Here is an 8568-nt window from a genome sequence, read left to right as displayed (position 1 = left end):
CAATTATTTTGGGGTCTTCTTATGGCACACCCTCCCCACCCCCAACCCCTCATTAGAATGTAAGATACATGAAGTCAGGGCTTTTTTTTCCCCCTGTTTTGTTCACTGCTGTATCCCAACACTTAGAACAGTGCCCTGAATAAATTCTCTGGATAATTATTTGTTGAATAAATACTTCCCTATCAGATTCCCAACTTCCTCTTGACCCGCCCCCAACCCCCTGTCCATTCTCCACAGAGCAGCCAGAGGGATTTTTTTTTTTAAGCCTGTATCAAACATTCTCATTTCCCTACTTAAAAATCTCTCTGTAGTGGTTTCCCATTACAACGAGAGTAAAATTAATATTCCTTATCATGGGCTGCAAGCCCTGAACCTCTGTCCCTGCTACGACCATGCCTCATCTCCCACTCTTCCCCTTCACTATGCATCACATACACTTTCCTTCCTTCTGGTCCATGAACATTTCGAGTCTGTTCCCACATCAGGGCCTTTGCACCTGCTGGTTCCTCAGCCCAAACCAGGGTTTCTCAACCTCCGTACGACTGACATTTTGGGCTCGATGACTCATGGTGCTTGAGGCCTCCCTGTGCGCTGTTGGATATTTAGCAGCATCCCTGGCCTTGACCCACTAGATGCCAGTAGCATTCCTCCAGTGTGATGACCACAGTTGTCTCCAGACATTACCAGACGTTTCGGGGGAGGGAGGGCAAAAGCACCCTGGTCAAGAAGCGGTTGCTTAGACCATTCTGCCCTCAGATCTTTGAGGACTGCTTCTGTTCCATTGCTGAGATCTTACTGTTTCAATTGCTCCTTTCTACATGGGCTGTTCCTTCACAATCTTAACTAAAGTATCCCCCCACTCACACACATACCACCACCACTTAATACCATTAATCGGATTTTTTTTTTCTTTTTAACACTCCTCACTATCCGGAATTATGCTGTCCATTTGTGTTTCCATATTGATTTGTTTCCATATTTCTTTTCTTTCAACTCCTTTTGCTCCTTCCTCTTCCAGAGTGAAATTACCATGAAGAAAGGGCCTTTTTTGAACTTACTTGCTCACTACTGTATCCACTACAACTAGAATTGGCACAGATGACGAGGTGGTCGATAAATGTTTTGATGGAAATAGTACTACAGTGCCCATAAACATGTATACAAATACATGTGGGGGTGGGGGTCCTGTGTGCAATAGAAAGGGGAATATACATGCATGTTCTCCCACACAGTGTACCCTGTTCATCCCATGAGCAGGGCACTTCTCTGTTCGAAAGAAGCCTTAAGGAATTTTTTTTCTGTGTATTTCTTAATTATGGCCAGTGGCAGATTTAGAAAGTCCTTCCTGACTGCCTCACCACCACCATCAACAAAACAAACAAATAAAACTAGGAATATTAATCCAGACTTTGTCCATTGCAAATAGTAGAAACCTAATTTAAACTAGCTTAAACAAAGAAAGAGAGAGTTCTTTCTTTAAGAGAAGTTCAGGGGTAGACAGGGTGATCCAGGCAAGGCTGTTAAGTCACTATCTTGGGCATTCTGTCCTTCCTCCTGTCGAAGCTCTGCTTTCCGCTCTGTTAGATTCCTTCTCAGGCAGGCTGTCCTCAAATCTGGAAAGATGGCCACCAGCAAATCCAAACTTATATTCTACCAGTTTAAAATTTTTAGAAGGAAGAGACATACTTCTAGTGAAGTCCCATTTCAGCAAAATGATATTTTAATTGGACTATCTCTGAGTAAATCACTGGGACCAGGGAATGGCTGGAATATCATGTGTCTTCCCAGACCGGAGTGAATGGTGCACCACCCATCTCCAATCACATGGACCGATAGTAGAGGGAAAGGATGTTCCAGAAATGAAATCCAAGAGAAGGGATCCTCACCAAATCGAAGCCAGAGATGTCCACAGCACTGGACTGTGTACACTTTCTGGGTCACTTCCGTGGACCTTGGCTGGAATGCTGAGTTGTTATTGACTATTTACTTATAAGCTCTGTACAAGCAGGGCTGTGTCTCGTTCAGGGTTCCATCCCCAGGGTTATTTAGAAGATCTTGCACATAGAAGGCTGTCCGTAATGAATAAATATTTCCTTTCCCTTCCTTTCCCCTTCACCTTCCTAGTTCCAGAGATCCTGTTTCCAGTGGGCTCTGCAGAAATTATACTGGGTCTTGCAAAAAGGGAGCTGGGCAAATATTTGTGAAGTAAATATTAAGGGCACTGATAAGTTCATAATAGCCCTTAGCCTTTACTCTTGCCCACAACCCCAGAGGACAGAAGGACGTGGTGCTTTATAGCAAAACCTACTGAACTTGGGGCGCCTCAGTGGCTCAGATGGTTAAGCGTCTGCCTTTGGCTTGGGTCATGATCTCAGGCTCCTGGCCTGGAGCCCCACGGGTGGGCTGCCTGCTCAGCGAAGAGTCTGCTTCTCCCTCTCCCTCTGCCTCTCCCCCTGCTTGTGTGCGCTCTCTGTCTCTCTCAAATGAATAAATAAAATCTTTAAAAAAAAAAAAAACCTACTGAGCTTATTACTCAGCCTCCTTTTGCTTTTTCCCTATCTTCTTTGAAATCTGTTACTCTCCTTTTTATCTACCTAAAATGCTTTCCCCATCTCTTGGCAGACCTGTTCCTGTCTGTTTCTGGGCCTTTTCTCTCTGCGGGGTTTTCTTCCTCCCTCTGCAGAAATGATGTATTGGTATGGCTTCCGTGTCTCCTTCAGTGTACTTCTTTTTCTTATTTCTGACTATTCTTCTTTCCTTTCCTATTCATAATACAGAAATGGAATTTTTATGTTTGTTATTGACTGTTTACAGATCTGTGATTCTTAATTTTCAAGGCTAGTAAACAAAACATTTAAATTTCTCTCTGTAAAAATAAGTGGTACTTGGCACAGTTAGTGACTGCCAAAAGGAAATCAATACCCAGCCATCTTTGCGGAACTGGTTTTGCAATAAATAATGAGAATTTAATGAAATATTTCTAGGATATAGCTGTACACAGAGGAAACTAATATAAAGTTATAGGGGCCTAATGCTTCAACTGGAAATTCCAACAAAAGATCAATTTGGTTGCTAAGCAGAGAACAATGTTTAAGGTTTAAAAATGGACTTATTTCTTCAAAAATTTAAAAAGGATTTTATCTTTGACAGTGAAATTCCTAAGGACCCCTTGAAGGCCATTCTGTTGGAGTTAGAATGTCACTTTACATGGAATTTACTTAAGGAAGACATTCTGTTTGATGTGGAAGATACAATTGGGCAGCAGCTTGAATTTGTCACCACAGAATCCAGACTTAACTCTTTATAACCTATTGGCCTAAGTGAAACACCTAAAAGGCCAAAATGAAGATGCCCTAGAATGCTTGGAACAAGCAGAACACATAATCCAGCGAGAGCACTCGGACAAAGAAGTTCGACATCTGGTCACTTGGGGAAACTATGCCTGGGTGTATTATCACATGGACCAGCTTAAGGAAGCTCAGAAGCATTTAGACAAGACAGGGACCACCTGCAAGAAACTGTCCAGTCCTTCTGACTACAAGTTGGACAGACTTGAGATTGACTGTGAGAGAGGGTGGGCACTCTTGAAATTTGAGGAAAGTATTACCACAGGGCAAAAGCGGCTTTTGAGAAGGCCCTGGAAGCGGAACCTGACAATCCAGAATTTAACAAAGGTCATGCCATCACAGTGTACCAGCTGGACGATACTGACAGACACGGGTGTATAAAGAGCTTTTCTCTGGGCCTGCTGAGGAAGGCTGTCGCCCTGAACCCAGGTAACGCCTACATTAAGGTTTTACTGGCACTGAAGCTTCAAGATGTACAAGCAGAAGATGAAGGGGAAAGGTATATTGAAGAAATCCTGGACCAAATATCCTCCCAACCTCATGTCCTTCGTTACACAGCCAAATTCTACAGGAGAAAAAATTCCTGGGACAAAGCTCTTGAAGTTTTGAAAAAGGCCTTGAAGGTGACACCAATGTCTTCGTTCCTGCATCACCAGATGGGACTTTGCTATCGGGCGCAAATGATCGAAATCAAGAAGGCCACAGGCAACAGACCTAAAGGGGAGGATAAACTGAGAATGGACAGGCTTATTACAATGGCTATCTCTCATTTCAAAGTAGCTGTGCGATGAGACTCCAAGTTCCCATTTGTCTACACAGACCTGGCCAACATGTATGTCAAGGCAGGCAAGTGTAGTAAGGCTGAAGAAGTTTTCCAGAAAGCATTTCATCTGGAGAACATAACTGATGATCACAAACATCAGATCTACTACTACTATGGCCGCTTTCAGGAATTTTACTGTAAGTCAGAAAGTACTGCCATCCACCATTATTTAGAGGCCTTAAAGATCAGCGACCAGTCATCCCTCCGTCCCAAACTGACAAGTGTTCTGAAGAAATTGGCTCTGAAGAGACTTGGTCATGATGCTTCAGATGTGCAGAGTTTATGTGCCCTAGGGCTTGTTTATAAGCTGGAGGGAGAAGAGAGGCAAGCTGCTGAGTACTATGACCGGGCCCAGCGGATAGATCCAGAAAATGCAGAGCCCCTTGCTGCTCTCTGTGAGCTTCGACTTTCTAGTTAAATATATACTCTAGGAAATTGTTTTTTAAGCTTTTCTTACCATTTTGGGCTCATATATTTTTGTTTATTGTTTTAATCCATTGGTTTTTTTTTTTTCTTCAAGATTTTATTTATTTATTTGACAGATACAGCCAGAGAGGGAACACAAGCAGGGGGAGTGGGAGAGGGAGAAGCAGGCTTCCCGCGGAGCAGGGAACCTGATGCGGGGCTTGATCCCAGGAGCCTGGGATCATGACCTGAGCCAAAGGCAGACGCTCAACCAACTGAGCCACCCAGGCGCCCCCCCATTGTTAATTATAGAGCCAATTTTTATTGAATGTTTACTGTATACCAGGCATCATACTAAATGTGATGAATCTTTTGGCTTTTTTTTTTTAATTAAAATACTGTATCCATTTGAAAACAGAAACATTCCAGATGTACCTTTCAAAAATGGTATGGCATTATGACTATATCCCCTTTATCTCTGTTATTTATAATTTTCTGATTAGGGGCACTTGGGTGGTTCATTCGGTTACGCGTTTGACTCTTGATGCTTGTCCCTCTCCCTCCACCCCTCCCCCCTTCCTCTCTTTCTCTCAAATAAATAAAATCTTTAAATAATAATAATAATTTTCTGATTAAAGTTTGTCATATTTCCCATACTGCTCACTTATGCAGTAAGCATAATCCTACATAAGCCTTTGACCCCTAGTCAAGAACGCTCTTTCAGGAGTGCAAAATTATATTAGTTAAGCTCTTAACTATGTAGCTTGCAAAAGATGGATCCTATCCATTTCTGACTCTGATGAGGATATTTAACCATTAGCCTGATAGTCACTTAAAGAATCCTTTTTGTTGAAAGAAAAAGCTCATAATAGTAAAAAGTCTGCCATCTTTGATGACTTCAATAAAAGAAAAAAACTAAAACCGGGGGAAAAGGATTTCTTTAAATATAGAACTTTAGGGACCCATGAGAAATCAGAAGTGTTATCTCCCCAAAATGTTCACTGCGTAACTAGAAACAGCTGTGAGAAAAAAATGAACAATGGAAAATCGTTAGTCTCAAGTTTCTCTGGTCTTTTAACTAGAAGAATAAACCGAACCTAAATGGAATTAATTTTATTCCAACTAAAACTGCAGAGTTTTTGGGTTAAAATTATTGAGACAGACAGCAGATTGAGAAATTGGGAAAAATGATTAAAAAAATGGGTAAAGTAGATGTCCCCGTTCTACATCCATAGATTACCAGGGTTTCAGTGATTTGGTTTTGAGTCTGGACTGGGTGGTTCTTGTACCTCCAATTTCTGGCCTTTCGTTAACTCCTTTAGTATTCCAAACTTACTTCTGTATAGCTTTTTCTTTTGCCTGAAGGTTTCAGATTTACACGTTTTCCTGTAGATCTTTCAGGAATAGTTAAGCCCTACTTTTGGTTTGAATATCCACCTTGAAGGGTCTATTGCTTAAGGACTCTTATCCCTGGGGGGCTTTTTAAATTGAGATGCTGATGAAAGTGGTTTATTTTTTTTTTTTTTAAGACTTTACTTATTTGACAGAGAGAGACACAGTGAGAGAAGGAACACAAGCAGGGGGAGTGAGAGAGGGAGAAGCAGGCTTCCCGCCGAGCAGGGAGCCCGATGTGGGGCCCAATCCCAGGACTCCGGGACCATGACCTGAGCTGAAGGCAGACTGAGCCACCCAGGCGCCCCGAAAGTGGCTTCTTTAAAGTTATTTCTTTGATTATCATCTACAGTTATATTTACCACCACAGTATTAGTGGAAAAGTGTGCCTTGTGGTTTGATTCTCTATACTGCCACTGCCTAAAGACTACTATGTATGTTTACTTTTTACTTATTGTTACTATTTTTATTTTAAATTTCTGTTATGATTTTATTACAAAAATGATGAATTCTCATTGTAAAATTTTAAACAGAAGCATATGAATTTAAAAGTAAGGAGCTTCTCCTCACCCTAACCCAATTCCACACCCCCCTGGTAAGTTGTTAACAATATGTATCCTTCCAGATGTGTTTTCTATGCATATTCAAACATACACCCATACTGCAATATATTTCATGAATTAAAACTTTTTAAAAGTTTGATTTACTTAAGTCTCTGCTGTTTTTATTTTACTAATTTCATTTGTTTATTCAAGAAGGAAGAACAGGGAAGGGAATGATCAAGTATTTCAGAAATTCAGGATGAAGTCCTAACCTGTCAGAAGGAGCATTTATCACATTTTGCAGCACATATTTTATTTTGCAGCAAGTCATTGGGAATAATGTTGGAATTAAGGTTATGTTCCCAAGTATGGACTCCATACACAATAAGATACAATTATGATATCAAAACAATAATAGAGCTAAAAGCCTCTATAATTAAATATTAGACTTTAAAGTCTATTAAATGACTTTAAAATTCACTAGATATTAAAACATTGAAAAATTGGTTCACAAGGGGGCACCTCAGTGGCTCAGTCGTTAAGCGATTGCCTTTGGCTCAGGTCATGATCCCAGGGTCCTGGGATCGAGCCCCGCATCGGGCTCCCTGCTCTGCGGGAAGCCTGCTTCTCCTTCTCCCACTCCCCCTGCTTGTGTTCCCTCTTTTGCTGTCTCTCTCTCTCTGTCAAATAAATAAATAAATATTAAAAAAAAAAAAAAAAGAATAGCAGTGGTGGCACGCCTGGGTGGCTCAGTCGTTAAGCGTCTGCCTTCAGCTCAGGTCATGATCCCAGGGTCCTGGGATCGAGCCCTGCATCGGGCTCCCCGCTCAGTGGGAAGCCTGCTTCTCCCTCTCCCACTCCCCCTGCTTGTGTTCCCTCTCTCTCTGTCTCTCTGTCAAATAAATAAATAAAATCTTAAAAAAAAAAAAAAAAGAATTGGCTCACATGATCATGGAAGCCGAGGATCATAATCGTGGCCTGCTGTCCACAAGCTACAGACCCAGGAGAGAGCCAACAGTGTAATTCTAGTCAGAGTCCAAAGGCCCGAGAACTGGAGGGATAATGCCATAGGGCTCCCGTCCAAGTCTGAAGGCCTGAGAACCAGGAATGCCGACGGTATAAGCTCCAGTCTAAGGAGAGGAGAAGACCAATGTCCAGCTCACACGGCCAGACAGACGGAATTCACACTTCCTCTGCCTTTGGGTTCTACTCGGGCCCTCAGCAGACGCGGTGAGGCCCATCCACACGGGGGAGGGCGGTCTGCTTTCATTCAGTCCACTGAGTCAGCTGCTAATCTCTCCTGGGGACACCATCACACACCCCCCCCCAGAACTAATGTTTAACTAGACATCGGGGGTCCCACAGCCTGGCAAGCCGACACACAAAACCAACCTGTAACTGCGTCCCAGGTGCAATGCTTAGCAGTCGCGCCATCACAGTGACCGGGTTTATTTTCTCCACAGTGAGGTCAACAAGGATTCTCTGGAGAAAACCCTTCCACAGCTGAAATGCCATTTCACCTGGAACTTACTTAAGAAAGACAGTGTCTCAGGTGATCTAGAAGATACAGTGTGTCACCAGATTGAATTCTTAAACACGGAGTCCAAAGCTACAATGTACAATTTCTTGGCCTACGTAAACCACCTGAATGGCCACAGCGAGGCGGCGCTGGAGCACCTGCGCCAGGCGGAGGAGCTGATCCAGCGGGAGCACCCGGATCAAGCGGAAACCCAAAGTCTGGTCACCTGGGGTAACTACGCCTGGGTCTACTATCACCTGGGCAGACATGCAGACGCTCAGATGTACGCTGACAGGGTGAGACGAGTATGGGGGACATTCTCACATCACTACAGTACTGAGCGGCCACTGGTTTCTCCAGTGACCAGAGCTGTCCGGGTCCTCTGCAGGGCAGGTCCCTGGGAACTGTGGTCACTACCGCCATCTACTGACACTGTAGCACTTGCTCGGCCTTGTTCCTAGCCATCTGTACATGTCTTAGCTTTGCCAGTCTCTGGGTGGAGCAAAACCAAAGTAGGTCCGTTGCATGCTGCCCTGAAAG

At 43.1% G+C, this 8568-nt stretch overlaps 1 pseudogene across 1 annotated transcript in view; it reads left to right on the top strand.

Annotated features, from left to right (window-relative positions):
- LOC118012954 overlaps positions 1-4696 on the top strand; it is a 12388-nt pseudogene extending 7692 nt beyond the window's left edge. Inside the window, exon 2 of the transcript XR_004679874.1 lies at positions 3151-4696. The product of XR_004679874.1 is annotated as an interferon-induced protein with tetratricopeptide repeats 5-like (transcript). The remainder of the gene's footprint in view (positions 1-3150) is intronic.
- Positions 4697-8568: the final 3872 nt, after the last annotated feature.

This window comes from Mirounga leonina, unplaced genomic scaffold, assembly GCF_011800145.1.
Source record: "Mirounga leonina isolate KUSES-001 unplaced genomic scaffold, KU_Mleo_1.0 Mir_152, whole genome shotgun sequence".
In the NCBI taxonomy this organism is placed as follows: Eukaryota; Metazoa; Chordata; class Mammalia; order Carnivora; family Phocidae; genus Mirounga; species Mirounga leonina.
This window is presented reverse-complemented; position numbering and strand designations above follow the sequence as displayed.